The following is a 20,270-nucleotide window of genomic DNA, read 5'->3' as shown; positions in this document are numbered from 1 at the left end:
AAGTTCAAAGAATTTCAGAGTGAAGTGGAGAATCATCGTAACAAAAATAAAAGTTTCTACGATATGATCGCAGAAGTAAAATATTCGAGTTACGAGTTTGGCCTTCAGTTAAAAACAATGCGAAATAGTTTCACTACTCACGCCACCTGGAACACCACAGCATAATGGTGTGTCCGAACGTCATAACCGTACTTTATTAGATGTGGTGCGATCTATGATGTCTCTTACCGATCTACCACTATCGTTTTGGGGTTATGCATTAGAGACAGCTGCATTCATGTTAAATAGGGCACCATCTAAATCCGTTGAGACGACACCGTATGAACTATGGTTTGGCAAGAAACCTAAGCTGTCGTTTCTTAAAGTTTGAGGTTGCGATGCTTATGTGAAAAAGTTTCAACCTGATAAGCTCTAACCCAAATCGGAGAAGTGCGTCTTCATAGGATACCCAAAAGAAAATGTTGGGTACACCTTCTATCACAGATCCGAAGGCAATATATTCGTTGCTTTGAATGGATCCTTTCTAGAAAAGGAGTTTCTCTCGAAAGAAGTGAGTGGGAGGAAAGTAGAACTTGATGAGGTAACTGTACCTGCTCCCTTATTGGGAAGTAGTTCATCACAGAAATCTGTTCCTGTGACTACTACACCGATTAGTGAGGAAGCTAATGATGATGATCATGTAACTTTAGATCAAGTTACTACCGAACCTCGTAGGTAAACCAGAGTGAGATCCGCACCAGAGTGGTACGGTAATCCTGTTCTGGAGGTCATGTTACTTGACCATGACGAGCCTGCGAACTATGAGGAAGCGGTGATGAGCCCAGATTCCGCGAAATGGCTTGAGGCCATGAAATCTGAGATGAGATCCATGTATGAGAACAAAGTATGGACTTTGATTGACTTGCCCAATGATCGGCGAGCCATTGAGATTAAATGGATCTTCAAGAGGAAGACGGACGCTGATAGTAGTGTTACTATCTACAAAGCTAGAATTGTCGCAAAAAAAGTTTTTCGACAAGTTCAAGGTGTTGACTACGATGAGAGTTTCTCATTCGTATCTATGCTTAAGTCTGTCCGAATCATGTTAGCAATTGCCGCATTTTATGAAATCTGGCAAATGGATAAACAAAACTGCATTCCTTAATGGATTTATTAAAGAAGAGTTGTATATGATGCAACCAGAAGGTTTTGTCAATCCTAAAGGTACTAACAAAATATGCGAGCTCCAGTGATCCATCTATGGACTGGTGCAAGCATCTCGGAGTTGGAATATACTCTTTGATAAGTTGATCAAAGCATATAATTTTATACATACTTGCGGTGAAGCCTGTATTTACAAGAAAGTGAGTGGGAGCACTACAACATTTCTGATAAGTATATGTGAAAGACATATTGTTGATCGGAGATAATGTAGAATTATTCTGCAAAGCATAAAGGAATGTTTGAAAGGATTTTTTCAAAGAAAGACCTCGGTGAAGCTGCTTACATATTGATCATCAAGATCTATAGAGATAGATCAATACGCTTGATAAGTTTTTTTAATGAGTACATACCTTGAAAAGATTTTGAAGTAGTTCAAAATGGAACAGTCAAAAAGGAGTTCTTGCCTGTGTTACAAGGTGTGAAGTTGAGTAAGACTCAAAACCCGACCACGGCAGAAGATAGAGAGAGAATGAAAGTCATTCCCTATGCCTCAGCCATAGGTTCTATAAAGTATGTCATGCTGTGTACCAGACCTATTGTATACCCTGCCCTGAGTTCGGCAAAGGAGTACAATAGTGATCTAGGAGTAGATCACTGGACATTGGTCAAAATTATCCTTAGTGGAATAAGGATATGTTTCTCGATTATGGAGGTGACAAAAGGTTCGTCGTAAAGGGTTACGTCGATGCAAGTTTTGACACTGATCCAGATGACTCTAAGTCTCAATCTAGATACATATTGAAAGTGGGAGCAATTAGCTAGAGTAGCTCCATGCAGAGCATTGTTGACATAGAAATTTGCAAAATACTTACGGATCTGAATGTGGCAGACCTGTTGACTAAACTTCTCTCACAAGCAAAACATGATCACACCTCAGTACTTTTGGGTGTTAATCACATAGCGATGTGAACTAGATTATTGACTCTAGTAAACCCTCTGGGTGTTGGTCACATGTCGATGTGAACTATGGGTGTTAATCACATGGTGATGTGAACTATTGATGTTAAATCACATGGCGATGTGAACTAGATTATTGACTCTAGTGCAAGTGGGAGACTGAAGGAAATATGCCCTAGAGGCAATAATAGTTATTATTTATTTCCTTATATCATGATAAATGTTTATTATTCATGCTAGAATTGTATTAACCGGAAACATAATACATGTGTGAATACATAGACAAACAGAGTGTCACTAGTATGCCTCTACTTGACTAGCTCGTTGATCAAAGATGGTTATGTTTCCTAACCATAGACATGAGTTGTTATTTGATTAACGGGATCACATCATTAGGAGAATGATGTGATTGACTTGACCCATTCCGTTAGCATAGCACTTGATCGTTTAGTTTGTTGCTATTGCTTTCTTCATGACTTATACATGTTCCTATGACTATGAGATTATGCAACTCCCGTTTACCGGAGGAACACTTTGTGTGCCACCAAACGTCACAACGTAACTGGGTGATTATAAAGGTGCTCTACAGGTGTCTCCGAAGGTACTTGTTGGTTGGCGTATTTCGAGATTAGGATTTGTCACTCCGATTGTCGGAGAGGTATCTCTGGGCCCTCCCGGTAATGCACATCACTTAAGCCTTGCAAGCATTGCAACTAATGAGTTAGTTGCAGGATGATGTGTTACGGAACGAGTAAAGAGACTTGCCGGTAATGAGATTGAAGTAGGTATTGAGATACCGACGATCGAATCTCGGGCAAATAACATATCGATGACAAAGGGAACAACGTATGTTGTTATGCGGTCTGACCGATAAAGATCTTCGTAGAATATGTGGGAGCCAATATGAGCATCCAGGTTCCGCTATTGGTTATTGACCGGAGACGTGTCTCGGTCATGTCTACATTGTTCTCGAACCCGTAGGGTCCGCATGCTTAAGGTTTCGATGACAGTTATATTATGAGTTTATGAGTTTTGATGTACCGAAGGAGTTCGGAGTCCCGGATGAGGTCGGGGACATGACGAGGAGTCTCGAAATGGTCGAGACGTAAAGATCGATATATTGAACGACTATATTCGGACATCGGAAAGGTTCTGAGTGATTCGGGTATTTTTCGGAGTACCGGAGAGTTACGGGAATACGTATTGGGCCTTATTGGGCCATACGGGAAAGAAGGAAAAGGGCCTCAAGGGTGGCCGCACCCCTCCCCTTGGTCTGGTCCGAATTGGACTAGGGAAGGGGGGCGCCCCTTCCTTCCTTCTCCTTTTCCCTTCCTCTTTTCCTATTCCATATGGGAGGTGGAATCCTACTAGAACTAGGGAGTCCTAGTAGGACTCCACACTTGGCGCGCCCCCTCCTAGGGCCGGCCTCCTCCTCCCTTGCTCCTTTATATACGGGTGCAGGGGGCACCCCAAAGACACAACAATTGATCATTGATCTCTTAGCCGTGTGCGGTGTCCCTTCCACCATAATCCTCGATAATATTGTAGCGGTGCTTAGGCGAAGCCCTGCGACGGTAGAACATCAAGATCATCACCACGCCGTCGTGCTGACGGAACTCTTCCCCGACATTCTGCTGGATCGGAGTCCGGGGATCGTCATCGAGCCGAACATGTGCTAGAACTCGGAGGTGCCGTAGTTTCAGTGCTTGATCGGTCGGGCCGTGAAGACGTACGACTACATCAACCGCATTGTGCTAATGCTTCCACTTTTGGTCTACGAGGGTACGTAGACAACACTCTCCTCTCTCATTGCTATGCATCACCATGATCTTGTGTGTGCGTAGGAATTTTTTTGAAATCACTACGTTCCCCAACACCTGACAAGAGCTCAAGCAACAGTCATCCATAACTTGAAGTTGAACAATATGACAGACAAGCAATTTCTTAGTGAAGCTAAGATGAACTTGGAGTTGAAGAATGCAGAGCTCACAAAGTCTGAGGAGAAGCTCACCCAAGATAAGCTAAAGTTGAAGTTTCAGGTTGCTGATCTGCTTAAGGGAAAGGAAAAGCATAGCGAAGAGAAGGGGCAGCTAGAGCTTCATATTGCTGAGCTCATGAAGGGAGAGGAGAAGCTCAAGGAGAAGATCAAGGGGATCCAGGCCATCTTATAGAACTGAAGAAGATGAATATGAGATTAGTGGGCATTGCTGACCTTTTGAGAATGATGGTTGCGTGACCTAGTAACTTTGAATTATGGTTGTGTAGTGTATGGTTCTACTAATTGTGAACTATGGCTGTGTATGTATGTAGTAGATATGCTTTTCATCCTTTTATGAGAAAACGATGAACTATGCATTTGAACTCCACTATGTATTGTGAACAATGGTTGTGTACCCTATAATATGTTGAACTCTAGTAAGTATTGTGTGCTATGTTTTCTAGACTAAAATGATGATATATCATGCATTGAAAGATGGATTAGATATAGTAGATGCTTAAATTATTATGTTATAGTGACTCAATATTCCATGCCATCATTGGTAGACTAAAAGTTATGATTTCTCATGCACTAGGTTTTATATTAGGGGTACCCTTATACTAGATGCTTATGTTAGCATTGGAAGACTATTTGATGCTTATGTTAGCACTGGAATATTAGATGCATGGCTATGTTATATCATGCATTAGAAGACTATGTTAGCTTGGTTATGTCGACCTCGAGCCACCATAAACCCTAAAGGCTAGGTTTAGATAGTTTCGTCGACAACATAAACAGGAGGATCAGCCAGATCATAAACAACATGCTCAGAATAAACAATTGGATCTAAATTTTGCTTCTGTACTAAAGTCTTCTGTACTACACTGACAGCTGGTGGACAAGCCCTAAATAGCAAATAGCACCAAGCTCTCCTCTTTCTACCTCTTGATGAACTCTAGTTTAACATTACTATCAACCAATTCCAAGCCCTGCTCTCCTGAGGTCTCCATGTAAAACAGTAGTGAATCATGAATACTAAAGCCTTGGATTTCCATCAATGCAATCATATTCAGATATGTCATATCTGAACCGCTCAGCTTCCTCTCTAACAGATCGTTATTGTCAAAATGGATCCTAACAATCCATATGTCTTCATATAAACTACAAATCGCATGCAATTTACCTAATCAGTACACAATAACCCTAATTAAAAAATAAAATAGAAGCAGGCGCCGACACCGCGGGTCAACTCGTGGCTATTGCTAGGGTTCACCACCCAAAGCTGTGCTAGCCGCACCCGCCGCTCCATGGACAGTGCTGGCTCCATGAACTTGTTGTCGTCGCTGGAATACTCAGAGCTCGAGTAACCGCGTCGCCGCTGCCCTCGATTGCTCCTGTTGTTGGGGAACGTAGTAATTTCAAAATTTTCCTACGCACACGCAAGATCATGGTGATGCATAGCAACGAGAGGGGAGAGTGTGATATACGTACCCTTGTAGACCGACAGCGGAAGTGTTAGCACAACGCGGTTGATGTAGTCGTGCGTCTTCACGGCCCGACAGATCAAGCACTGAAACTACGGCACCTCCGAGTTTTAGCACACGTTCAGCTTGATGACGATCCCCGGACTCCGATCCAGCAAAGTGTCGGGGAAGAGTTCCGTCATCACGACGGCGTGGTGACGATCTTGATGTTCTACCGTCGCAGGGCTTCGCCTAAGCACCGCTACAATATTATCGAGGATTATGGTGGAAGGGGGCACCGCACACGGCTAAGAAAACGATCACGTGGATCAACTTGTGTGTCTAGGGGTGCCCCCTGCCCCCGTATATAAAGGAGCAAGGGGAGGAGGCCGGCCGGCCCTATAGGCGCGCCAAGGAGGAGTCCTCCTCCTAGTAGGAGTAGGACTCCTACTAGGAGGGGGAAGGAAGTGGGGAGGGAGAAGGAAAGGGGGGCGCCGCCCCCCTCTCCTAGTCCAATTCAGACCAGGGGGGAGGAGGCACGCGGCCCACCCTGGCTGCCCTTCTCTCTCTCCACTAAGGCCCATATGGCCCATTACTTCTCCCGGGGGGGTTCCGGTAACCCTCCGGTACTCCGGTTTTCTCCGAAATCACCCGAACACTTCCGGTGTCCGAATATAGTTGTCCAATATATCAATCTTTATGTCTTGACCATTTTGAGACTCCTCGTTATGTCCGTGATCACATCCGGGACTCCGAACTAACTTCGGTACATCAAAACTCATAAACTCATAATATAACTGTCATCAAAACCTTAAGCGTGCGGACCCTACGGGTTCGAGAACAATGTAGACATGACCGAGACATGTCTCCGGTCAATAACCAATAGCGGAACCTGGATGCTCATATTGGCTCCTACATATTCTACGAAGATCTTTATCATTCAGACCGCATAACAACATACGTTGTTCCCTTTGTCATCGGTATGTTACTTGCCCGAGATTCGATCGTCGGTATCTCAATACCTAGTTCAATCTCGTTACCGGCAAGTCTCTTTACTCATTTCGTAATACATCATCTCGCAATTAACTCATTAGTTGCAATGCTTGCAAGGCTTATGTGATGTGCATTACCGAGAGGGCCCAGAGATACCTCTTCGACAATCGGAGTGATAAATCCTAATCTCGAAATACGCCAACCCAACATTTACCTTTGGAGACACCTGTAGAGCTCCTTTATAATCACCCAGTTATGTTGTGACGTTTGGTAGCACACAAAGTGTTCCTCCAGAAACGGGAGTTGCATAATCTCATAGTCATAGGAACATGCATAAGTCATGAAGAAAGCAGTAGCAACATACTAAACGATCGGGTGCTAAGCTAATGTAATGGGTCATGTCAATCACATCATTCTCCTAATAATGTGATCCCGTTAATCAAATGACAACACATGTCTATGGTTAGGAAACATAACCATCTTTGATTAACGAGCTAGTCAAGTAGAGGCATACTAGTGACGTTTAGTTTGTCTATGTATTCACACAAGTATTATGTTTCCGGATAATACAATTCTAGCATGAATAATAAACATTTATCATGATATAAGGAAATAAAATAATAACATTATTATTGCCTCTAGGGCATATTTCCTTCAGTCTCCCACTTGCACTAGAGTCAATAATCTAGATTACACAGTAATGATTCTAACACCCATGGAGCTTTGGTGCTGATCATGTTTTGCTCGTGGAAGAGGCTTAGTCAAGGGGTCTGCAACATTCAGATCCGTATGTATCTTGCAAATCTCTATGTCTCCCACCTGGACTAGATCCCGGATGGAATTGAAGCGTCTCTTGATGTGCTTGGTTCTCTTGTAAATCTGGATTCTTTTGCCAAGGCAATTGCACCAGTATTCTCACAAAAGATTTTCATTGGACCCGATGCACTAGGTATGACACCTAGATCGGATATGAACTCCTTCATACAGACTCCTTCATTTGCTGCTTCCGAAGCAGCTATGTACTCTGCTTCACATGTAGATCCCGCCACAACACTTTGTTTAGAACTGCACCAACTGACAGCTCCACCGTTTAATGTAAACACGTATCCGGTTTGTGATTTAGAATCGTCCGGATTAGTGTCAAAGCTTGCATCAACGTAACCATTTACGATGAGCTCTTTGTCACCTCCATATATGAGAAACATATCCTTAGTCCTTTTCAGGTATTTCAGGATGTTCTTGACCGCTGTCCAGTGATCCACTCCTGGATTACTTTGGTACCTCCCTGCTAGACTTATAGCAAGACACACATCAGGTCTGGTACACAGCATTGCATACATGATAGAGCCTATGGCTAAAGCATAGGGAACATCTTTCATTTTCTCTCTATCTTCTGCATTGGTCGGGCATTGAGTCTTACTCAATTTCACACCTTGTAACACAGGCAAGAATCCTTTCTTTGCTTGATCCATTTTGAACTTCTTCAAAATTTTGTCAAGGTATGTGCTTTGTGAAAGTCCAATTAAGCGTCTTGATCTATCTCTATAGATCTTAATGCCCAATATGTAAGAAGCTTTACCGAGGTCTTTCATTGAAAAACTCTTATTCAAGTATCCCTTTATGCTATTCAGATATTCTATATCATTTCCGATTAGTAATATGTCATCTACATATAATATCAGAAATGCTACAGAGCTCCCACTCACTTTCTTGTAAATACAGACTTCTCCAAAAGTCTGTACAAAACCAAATGCTTTGATCACACTATCAAAGCGTTTATTCCAACTCCGAGAAGCTTGCACCAGTCCATAAATGGATCGCTGGAGCTTGCATACTTTGTTAGCTCCTTTTGGATCGACAAAACCTTCCGGTTGCATCATATACAACTCTTCTTCCAGAAATCCATTCAGGAATGCAGTTTTGACATCCATCTGCCAAATTTCGTAATTATAAAATGCGGCAATTGCTAACATGATTCGGACAGACTTAAGCATCGCTACGGGTGAGAAGGTCTCATCGTAGTCAATCCCTTGAACTTGTCGAAAACCTTTTGCGACAAGTCAAGCTTTGTAGACAGTAATATTACCGCCAGCGTCAGTCTTCTTCTTGAAGATCCATTTATTCTCAATTGCTTGCCGATCATTAGGCAAGTCAACCAAAGTCCATACTTTGTTCTCATACATGGATCCCATCTCAGATTTCATGGCTTCAAGCCATTTTGCGGAATCTGGGCTCACCATCGCTTCTTCATAGTTCGTAGGTTCATCATGATCTAGTAGCATGACTTCCAGAACAGGATTACCGTACCACTCTGGTGCGGATCTTACTCTGGTTGATCTACGAGGTTCAGTGGTATCTTGTTCTGAAGTTTCATGATCATTATCATTAGCTTCATCACTAATTGGTGTAGGTGTCACAGAAACTGGTTTCTGTGATGTACTACTTTCCAATAAGGGAGCAGGTACAGTTACCTCGTCAAGTTCTACTTTCCTCCCACTCACTTCTTTCGAGAGAAACTCCTTCTCTAGAAAGTTTCCGAATTTAGCAACAAAAGTCTTGCCTTCGGATCTGTGATAGAAGGTGTATCCAATAGTTTTCTTTGGATATCCTATGAAGACACATTTCTCCGATTTGGGTTCGAGCTTATCAGGTTGAAGCTTTTTCACATAAGCATCGCAGCCCCAAACTTTCAGAAACGACAACTTTGGTTTCTTGCCAAACCACAGTTCATAAGGCGTCGTCTCAACGGATTTTGATGGTGCCCTATTTAACGTGAATGCGGCCGTCTCTAGAGCATATCCCCAAAACGATAGCGGTAAATCAGTAAGAGACATCATAGATCGCACCATATCTAGTAAAGTACGATTACGACGTTCGGACACACCATTACGCTGTGGTGTTCCGGGTGGCGTGATTTGCGAAACTATTCCGCATTGTTTCAAATGTACGCCAAACTCGTAACTCAAATATTCTCCTCCACGATCAGATCATAGGAATTTTATTTTCTTGTTACGATGATTTTCAACTTCACTCTGAAATTCTTTGAACTTTTCAAACGTTTCAGACTTATGTTTCATTAAGTAGATATACCCATATCTGCTTAAGTCATCTGTGAAGGTGAGAAAATAACGATATCCGCCACGAGCCTCAACATTCATCGGACCACATACATCTGTATGTATGATTTCCAACAAATCTGTTGCTCTCTCCATAGTACCGGAGAACGGTGTTTTTGTCATCTTACCCATAAGGCACGGTTCGCAAGTACCAAGTGATTCATAATCAAGTGGTTCCAAAAGTCCATCAGTATGGAGTTTCTTCATGCGCTTTACACTGATATGACCCAAACGGCAGTGCCACAAATAAGTTGCACTATCATTATCAACTTTGCATCTTTTGGCTTCAACATTATGAATATGTGTGTTACTACTATCGAGATTTAATAAGAATAGACCACTCTTTAAGGGTGCATGACCATAAAAGATATTACTCATATAAATAGAACAACCATTATTCTCTGATTTAAATGAATAAATGTCTCGCATCAAACAAGATCCAGATATAATGTTCATGCTTAACGCTGGCACCAAATAACAATTATTTAGGTCTAATACTAATCCCGAAGGTAGATGTAGAGGTAGCGTGCCGACCGCGATCACATCGACTTTGGAACCATTTCCCACGCGCATCGTCACCTCGTCCTTAGCCAATCTTCGCTTAATCCGTAGTCCCTGTTTCGAGTTGCAAATGTTAGCAACAGAACCAGTATCAAATACCCAGGTGCTACTGCGAGCATTAGTAAGGTACACATCAATAACATGTATATCACATATACCTTTGTTCACCTTGCCATCCTTCTTATCCGCCAAATACTTGGGGCAGTTCCGCTTCCAGTGACCAGTCTGCTTGCAGTAGAAGCACTCAGTTTCAAGCTTAGGTCCAGGTTTGGGTTTCTTCTCTTGAGTAGCAACTTGCTTGCTGTTCTTTTTGAAGTTCCCCTTCTTCTTTCCTTTGCCCTTTTTCTTGAAACTAGTGGTCTTGTTAACCATAAACACTTGATGCTCCTTCTTGATTTCTACCTCCGCAGCTTTCAGCATTGCGAAGAGCTCGGGAATAGTCTTATTCATCCCTTGCATATTATAGTTCATCACGAAGCTCTTGTAGCTTGGTGGCAGTGATTGGAGAATTCTATCAATGACGCAATCATCTGGAAGATTAACTCCCAATTGAATCAAGTGATTATTATACCCAGACATTTTGAGTATATGCTCACTGACAGAACTGTTCTCCTCCATCTTACAGCTATAGAACTTATTGGAGACTTCTTATCTCTCAATCTGGGCATTTGCTTGAAATATTAACTTCAACTCCTGGAACATCTCATATGCTCCATGACGTTCAAAACGTCGTTGAAGTCCCGATTCTAAGCCCTAAAGCATGGCACACTGAACTATTGAGTAGTCATCAGCTTTGCTCTGCCAGACGTTCATAACATCTGGTGTTGCTCCAGCAGCAAGCCTGGCACCCAGCGGTGCTTCCAGGACGTAATTCTTCTGTGCAGCAATGAGGATAATCCTCAAGTTACGGACCCCGTCCGTGTAATTGCTACCATCATCTTTCAACTTTGCTTTCTCAAGGAACGCATTAAAATTGAACGGAACAATGGCACGGGCCATCTATCTACAGTCAAACATAAACAATCAAGATACTATCAGGTACTAAGTTCATGATAAATTTAGGTTCAATTAATCATATTACTAAGAACTCCCACTTAGATAGACATCCCTCTAATCCTCTAAGTGATTACGTGATCCAAATCAACTAAACCATGTCCGATCATCACGTGAGATGGAGTAGTTTCATTGGTGAACATCACTATGTTGATCATATCTACTATATGATTCACGCTCGACCTTTTGGTCTCCGTGTTCCGAGGCCATATATGTATATGCTTGGCTCGTCAAGTATAACCTGAGTATTCCGCGTGTGCAACTGTTTTGCACCCGTTGTATTTGAACGTAGAGCCTATCACACCCGATCATCACGTGGTGTCTCAGCACAAAAAACTTTCGCAACGGTGCATACTCAGGGAGAACACTTCTTGATAATTAGTGAGAGATCATCTTAAAATGCTACCGTCAATCAAAGCAAGATAAGATGCATAAAAGATAAACATCACATGGAATCAATATAAGTGATATGATATGGCCATCATCATCTTGTGCTTGTGATCTCCATCTTCGAAGCACCGTCGTGATCACCATCGTCACCGGCGCGACACCTTGATCACCATCGTAGCATCGTTGTCGTCTCGTCAATCTTATGCTTCCACGACTATCGCTACCGCTTAGTGATAAAGTAAAGCATTACAGCGCAATTGCATTGCATACAATAAAGCGACAACCATATGGCTCCTGCCAGTTGCCGATAGCTTGGTTACAAAACATGATCATCTCATACAATAAAATTTAGCATCATGTCTTGACCATATCACATCACAACATGCCCTGCAAAAACAAGTTAGACGTCCTCTACTTTGTTTTTGCAAGTTTTACGTGGCTGCTACGGGCTTAAGCAAGAACCAATCTTACCTACGCATCAAAACCACAACGATAGTTTGTCAAGTTGGTGCTGTTTTAACCTTTGCAAGGACCGGGCGTAGCCACACTCGGTTCAACTAAAGTTGGAGAAACTGACACCCGCTAGCCACCTTTGTGCAAAGCACATCGGGAGAACCGGTCTCGCGTAAGCGTACGTGTAATGTCGGTCCAGGCCGCTTCGTCCAACAATACCGCCGAACCAAAGTATGACATGCTGGTAAGCAGTATGACTTATATCGCCCACAACTCACTTGTGTTCTACTCGTGCATAAAACATCAACGCATAAAACCTAGGCTCTGATACCACTGTTGGGGAACGTAGTAATTTCAAAATTTTCCTACGCACACGCAAGATCATGGTGATGCATAGCAACGAGAGGGAAGAGTGTGATCTACGTACCCTTGTAGACCGACAGCGGAAGCGTTAGCACAACGCGGTTGATGTAGTCGTACGTCTTCACGGCCCGACCGATCAAGCACCAAAACTACGGCACCTCCGAGTTTTAGCACACGTTCAGCTCGACGACGATCCCCGGACTCCGATCCAGCAAAGTGTCAGGGAAGAGTTCCGTCAGCACGACGGCGTGGTGACAATCTTGATGTTCTACCATCGCAGGGCTTCGCCTAAGCACCGCTACAATATTATCGAGGATTATGGTGGAAGGGGGCACCGCACACGGCTAAGAAAACAATCACGTGGATCAACTTGTGTGTCTAGGGGTGCCCCTGCCCCCATATATAAAGGAGCAAGGGGAGGAGGCCGGCCGGCCCTATAGGCGCGCCAAGGAGGAGTCCTCCTCCTAGTAGGAGTAGGACTCCTACTAAGAGGGGGAAGAAAGTGGGGAGGGAGAAGAAAAGGGGGGCGCCGCCCCCCTCTCCTAGTCCAATTCGGACCAGGGGGGAGGAGGCGCGCAGCCCACCCTGGCTGCCCTTCTCTCTCTCCACTAAGGCCCATATGGCCCATTACTTCTCCCGGGGGGGGTTCCGGTAACCCTCCGGTACTCCGGTTTTCTCCGAAATCACCCGGAACACTTCCGGCGTCCGAATATAGTCGTCCAATATATCAATCTTTATGTCTCGACCATTTCGAGACTCCTCGTTATGTCCGTGATCACATCCGAGACTCCGAACTAACTTCGGTACATCAAAACTCATAAACTCATAATATAACTGTTATCGAAACCTTAAGCGTGCGGACCCTACGGGTTCGAGAACAATGTAGACATGACCGAGACATGTCTCCGGTCAATAACCAATAGCGGAACCTGGATGCTCATATTGGCTCCTACATATTCTACGAAGATCTTTATCGGTCAGACCGCATAACAACATACGTTGTTCCCTTTGTCATCGGTATGTTACTTGCCCGAGATTCGATCGTCGGTATCTCAATACCTAGTTCAATCTCGTTACCGGCAAGTCTCTTTACTCGTTTCGTAATACATCATCTCGCAACTAACTCATTAGTTGCAATGCTTGCAAGGCTTATGTGATGTGCATTACCGAGAGGGCCCAGAGATACCTCTCCGACAATCGGAGTGACAAATCATAATCTCGAAATACGCCAACCCAACATTTACCTTTGGAGACACCTGTAGAGCTCCTTTATATTCACCCAGTTACGTTGTGACGTTTGGTAGCACACAAAGTGTTCCTCCGACAAATGGGAGTTGCATAATCTCATAGTCATAGGAACATGTATAAGTCATGAAGAAAGCAATAACAACATACTAAACGATCGGGTACTAAGCTAATGGAATGGGTCATGTCAATCACATCATTCTCCTAATAATGTGATCCCGTTAATCAAATGACAACACATGTCTATGGTTAGGAAACATAACCATCTTTGATTAACGAGCTAGTCAAGTAGAGGCATACTAGTGACGTTTAGTTTGTCTATGTATTCACACAAGTATTATGTTTCCGGATAATACAATTCTAGCATGAATAATAAACATTTATCATGATATAAGGAAATAAAATAATAACATTATTATTGCCTCTAGGGCATATTTCCTTCACCTGTCGCACCGCTGCCGAAGGCGGGAATGTTTGCACCGTCGTCATAGCCGTCGCCGCCGCTACCGCTACCGCCACCACCGCCCGGGCTCGTAGATGTAAGGAGGATATGAGGGCTTGCAGACTCGCCTAGTCAGTCCGCCACGTAGGACGTGGTCCACCCTGAACCGCCTTTTCTCTTTCTTTCTTTATTTTTTTCTTTCCCTTTCTTCATCTTCATCAGTCATGGGCAAGTGACTAGACATATGAGGAAGAAAATGAAAGGTATGACTGCTTAGACGGACAAATAATAACTCAAAACAGGTATGCCTCGTTCACTGACCGAGCGCGTATCCGGGCGTTTTAGACGGCAATATTTGTTAATTCCCGGCTTTATATGCTCTTAGAGTGCACTAAGACATATAGTATGGTAGGGATTCTTATGCGTTGAGCAAACGGATACTGGTGCATGAACCTAGTCTATATCTATATACTACATATACCTAATATTAAAGGGAGATGTGTTTCTCTGATTTTGTGGTCGTTCACTGTCGATAAGAAGAAAAATAATTCGAGGTGGTACTAATTTTTTTTGTGTGTCCATCTGTTACATAAGGTAAAAAGTTTTGTCCAGGATTTCGTATGTGGGCCGCGCGCGCCGTGGCCCAGTGATTCCAACCCACTTATTTTTCTGCCCACGCACCTGGAAATAGTCAGAGCTTCGCACAGGCGCCCAAGACTGGGCTGACCCATTTTTTTCGATTTCCTTTTTCTATTCCTTTCTCTTTTTGTTTCCTGTTTCTATTTTTTCCTTTCAAGTTTATGTTTCCTTTTTTAAAATTAAATATTTTTAAAAATATTTCACAAATTTTATAAAATGTTTGGTTCAGTTCGGAATTTTGAAATTTTGATTTTTTTTAAATGTTACAATTTTTTAAAAATATTTTCATTTTCCATAAAATATCGAGAATTAAAAATGCATTTTTTCCAAATTCGAACAAATTCCTATTTTCTCATTAGAAAACATTTTCTAAAATTGTTTTGAATGTTCAAAACATGTTCCTGTTTTTATAATTGTTCACAAATTCAAAAAATGTTCATGCTTTTGTTTTCAAAGATTTTTTGTTAATTTCAAAAAATTGTTCTCATCTAGAATTTTGTTTGTATTTTTTGAAAAATCTACGGAATTTTGTAAAGATTGTTTGCATTTAAAACAATGTCCGAGAATTGAAAAGTGTTCACATTTCCAAAAGTATTCGGCAACTCATAGTTATTATTATTATTTTGATAATTTCAAAATGAATCAATAAGGATTTTTTTCAATCTTACGCTGCAGTATGTTCTTAAATATTCGCGTTGGCACTGGATTAGCAAGACGAGTTTGTTCAAATGGCTAGCAGCACGTGGTCGGGTATTTGAGGTCGTCAGTACTGTTCTTCAACGCATCTTTTTTTTTATTTTTTTACTCGTGCCTGGCAAACACAGGCTGTTTCGGTGCCGACCAGTGGGCTGGCCAAGATAAACCCTGATAAAGAAGGGACGTTCATGCCTGCTTATGCGCTAATTATGCTAATGAAATGGGATTTATGCGCTACCGTTAGTAATTCATCCAATTACGCCATCGTATGAGAGAGTGATCGAAGCAACCGTGCCCGAAGGTCGCCGGGCAGCCACAACTGCAAGACAGAGATGGACTCGGAGAAAAAAAAGACACGAGTTGGGTGGTCACCACCACGCCGACCAACCCCACTATTATCAAGATCTCAGAGGACAAATATGACCCAGGAGAAGACTGCAGCTCCTCGCCATTTTTTGGTGGACACATCAATTTACTCTCCCATTGCTTCTCACAAAAACCATTCTCTCTCGCTGTAACGCACGGGCATATGTGCTAGTAATCTAACGGCTAGAACAATTTTGAGGATGCCAAAGCACATATGTTGAGATAATTAGAAGTAGTGGGATCACTCTCTTATTTGTGTAGAATTTGTTTGTTAGGCTTCATAATTCTTCGATTAACTATTTGTGGTTGATAATAAATTGAGATGTACATATTGTTTCCGATAACCATTGTTCCCTCATTTTTTTGACCAATTACAATAGGGAAAACCTCTACTCCTTTGTCTTTTTTATTTGTAATTAGTGGTGATAATGTACAAAATGCGGGTTTACATCCAGCTGATGTTAGAAGTCACTAGGTAAAAAATGGTACAGTTCAATGATTATTCTTGCATTATCTATCCAGGATGACATGCCATCCTTCAGACGAGATCTCGTTGTGCCACGCCGCGAGACATCACAACCATCCTGTGCACATCCATCGCCGAGATCTCGTTGTGCCATGCCGTCAAGACCCACTGCTGTCGATGCGGTAGATATGATATCGCTCCATTTCTTGACCCCTCCAGTCAGCACCTGCTCAAAAACAATGCCCCGGAAAGGGAGAATGAAACCAAAGGCGTCATCATCGCCCGATCCGGGAGATCGACACCAAAGGCGTCGTCATCGCCCGATCCGAGAGACCCAAACCTAGGGTTTCCCCAGAACAGCCTGAGAGTGGTGAGGCAGACTATAACGACGATGCCAAAGACGCCGCCATCGTCCACCATGACCAAAATCGGCGCGATTTTCATCAGCCACTCCGATCCCGTAGCTGACTGAATCCGTACTGTAAAGACGTGTATTACAGTGTGGTCGCAAGACCGCGCCGCCCGCAGCCCGGAAACCGTGGCTGGCCTGAAGACCCAACCAAGTCACCGGCCAGCACGGAGCCATACACAAGGACAACAAAACTAGGGTTCTTCATTTGTACATTAGCACAACTCCCTCCGTCTCATAATGTAAGACGTTTTTTCACACTAATCTCTAATAAGCATCTAATTTACATAGTAAGTACTCCGGTATTCTTGTTGCATCTCTACTTATTTCTACCATACAGGTGCCACCACCAGTCCAAGCCATCCTGAAACGGCAGTGACCCGAACCATATAGATTTATGAAAGACTTCTAGCTATCATCGTCGGCAGCAACCCATGTGGAGAGAGCGTAGAGCACTCTGCCTTTCCACCCCTGCAGCAGCCACTGGTGATCCACGTCGATGAGGAAGTCCTTGTGGTAGTGCTCCCTCACCTTCTCCCTCACCATCCCGACCACCTCCGGGTCCAGCGGCAGCTGCCGGAGCCCCGCCCGCCGGTTCCGCGCCTGCCACTGCCGGTACGTCTCCGGCCGCTCCACCCGGTCCGCGCCCTCGCAGGCGATCACGTTCAGCGCGCCCCGCCCGATGAGGTCCCGCTCGATCATCAGTCGCTCGTCGTTGTCCCGCGGGATGGTCGCGTCCAGTATGTCGAAGTGCGCCGAGTAGAAGAAGAGCGCCTCCCTGAACCGCGTCACGAAGAAGGGCGCGCCGTAGCCGCCGTTCGCCACGCACTCCACGAACACGTCGGGCTTCATGTCGCGGATGTTCCGCAGCACCACGTCCCTGGGGCTGGAGCTGCTCGTGGTCACCGCGACGCTGTCGTCCATCAGGTTCCGGAGGCCGCACTGGCAGTGCACCACGAGCACCTCGTCCGGGTCGATGCGCAGGTCCTCGCCGCGCACGGTGTCCCACTTGGCCGCCACGCCGTGGAACTTGAACGGCACGCCCAGCTCGCGGGCGCAGCTGCTGAGCCGGCGGCCGGTCTCCTCGACCTGGCGGGCCGGGCGGAACCCGGGCTGCGGGAGGTCGATGCCCGTGATCCTCACCTCCGGCGGCCCGCCGTCTCTCTGCGCCAGCCACCGCATCAGGCCCGGCCATTGAAGCCCGTACTGCACCCCGAAGTCCACGATGTGCAGGCGGCGCTTCCCGGCCATGGCGTTCAGGATGGTCTTGTTGGCGAACCCGAAGTTGGCCTTCTTGAAGCAGCAGGCCGCCATGAACAGCTTGTAGGCCTTGAGGAACTCCACCACCGAGGTGCGCTTGGCCACCAGCGACTGGTACACCTGGCTCCCCGTGCCCGCGAGCCGCGCTTCCAGCCCCTCGGCGAAGCAGTGCGCCAGCCTCTGCGTGGCGTCCCCCGTCGGCCCGGAGTGCTGCTTGATCTGCCTGAGCAGCTCGGTCGCGCCCCGGCGGTCGCCTGCGGCCACGGCCTGCGCGCAGTGGATGAGCATGGTGCGCAGGTCGACCACCTCGCTCTTCTTCGCGCGCGCCGCCTTCCCGTTCTTCTTCTTGGCCTCGCTGTCCATGGCGAGGCGCAGCTCCTCTATCCCTCGCATGCACGTCTCGTACCCCTCCAGCATTATTTCGTCGAACATCTCGCGCGCGCCGGTCTCCTCGCTGTCCGGCATCATCAGCTTGCTGCTCCTGGCGGTCTCCGCGTCCAGGTCGTCCTCCTCGTACCTGTACTTGCGGCCCCGGCGGCCATTGCCGGACGTCGGTGTCCCGTTCGCCGCCTCCTCCTTCTTGACGATGAAGCCGCGCTCCTTTGCCGGGGATGGCCTCGAGGAGGGTGTTGTTGGTCGGCAAGAACTTGTTGGCCTCCTCCATGCCCTTGAGGAAGGCCGAGTTGAGCATGTCCATGTCGCCGCCGTTGCTGAAGAAGGCCGAGAGCAGCCCGCCCTGGCCGCCGTCGCCAGCGGAAAACATCGCCGGCTTCCGCTCGGCCTCCTTCTCCTCCGCCGGGCCATTTAAGACTGCCGAACTCTGGGTGCCCGGGCTGCCGCCGTTCTGGCCGAAGAACGCGCCGGCCCCGTTGGCCGCGCCCTTGAATTGCGGCGGACTCTGCTGGAACCCCGCAGCTGGGGCGTCAGCAACGAACGAGTTCCTGGTATCCTCGTCGGCGGGGGAATCGGGGACGAGGCCGCCGAACAGCATGTCGTCGAGGTAAGGTGGGGAGCGGAGGAGCTGCGAGAGCTCGAGCGGGTCGTAGGGCCAGGAGAAGTTGTTGGTCTCCTCGGAGGAGGACGTCGCGGCGTTGCTGCTGCTCATGGCGTTGCCATCGGAGAAGGTGGTGCCGTTAGGCGAGCAGGAGGAGGTGGTGCCGTTAGGCGAGCCGGAAGAGGTGGTGGTGGTGTCGGAGATGATCTGCTGGTAGGGGCGCTGGGCGTCGAGGATGGCGGGCTGGTCGGGGTACTGGTAGAAGAACTTGTCGTCGATGTCCTCCTCCATGAGCATGCGCGAGATGAAGTCGAGGTCGACGTCGGCGGCGGGGGGCGGGGTGGGCGGCAGGTCGAGGAAGAGGGACGGCGAGAGCGGCGAGAACTCCTCGTCCATGGCTGGTGACCTCGAGGCGAAGCGTGCAAAGTGCGACGAGTATGGAGCTATGGATTGACTGGTCTGGATGGAGACATGGGTGGAGTTACTGGGGTTGGGGGACGGACGGACAGGGGTTGGCCGGGGGTATAAGAATGGCGGCTCCGGGCTTCAAAGTCCAACCGGAGCGAAGGTTCGAGGAAGCAAGGGCGCGGCCCGGCACGGAGACTAGAATGCGACTCTGGCTGAGGCGACGGAGAGAGGAGACGCAAGACAACAAGTTGGCTAACCATACCACTCTCGTCTGCCCCACAGAGTGTAAAGCATGGTGAGATGAACTCAGGGCATTTCCAACGGTGTGCATCAAAACATTTGCTAGGCGTGGTTCAAACATTTTGAGCATTGCGCATAAAAGGACTTCGACACATCCGACCCATCCAATCACCTACCAGCAGTGGCGGCTCAAGAAATTTGCAACCGGATATTCATATGTATCCATTTTACCAAAATCATTGCTGTTTTTTAAAAATTGTCACTCTTTTGCCAAAATCAACACTGTTTTATAAAAATCATGGGTATTCACATGAAGACCTAAGAATACCCCTAGCGCCGCCCCTGCCTACCAGGGCCCTTTCCCCACTCCGTTCCTCCCCTGTATCTGCACCCAACAAGACCGTTGCCGCCTTTATACCACTCCGCCTGCCGCCCAGTTCTTGCCGTACCACCCTTGCTCTACTAAGGGCGCCCTATACTTCGTCGTCGTTGCACCCTCGGATCCGTCTGCACCCATGCATCATCCGCCCCCTTGCTGACGCCGTTCATGGTGGACACCACGCCTCGCAAGTGTTCGCCCAAAAGCCATTGCGAATCTTTTTGACTTTCCCCTTATTTTGAAGCAAGCGGGAAGG

At 46.0% G+C, this 20,270-nt stretch overlaps 1 pseudogene; it reads right to left on the bottom strand.

Annotated features, from left to right (window-relative positions):
* Window positions 1-16,930: 16,930 nt before the first annotated feature.
* On the bottom strand, window positions 16,931-19,833 carry LOC125522565 (annotated as a pseudogene).
* Window positions 19,834-20,270: the final 437 nt, after the last annotated feature.

The sequence above is a fragment of the Triticum urartu genome, chromosome 7, assembly GCF_003073215.2.
Source record: "Triticum urartu cultivar G1812 chromosome 7, Tu2.1, whole genome shotgun sequence".
Classification (NCBI taxonomy): domain Eukaryota; kingdom Viridiplantae; phylum Streptophyta; class Magnoliopsida; order Poales; family Poaceae; genus Triticum; species Triticum urartu.
The sequence above is the reverse complement of the archived record's forward strand: the minus strand, read 5'-3'. Positions and strand labels throughout refer to the sequence as shown.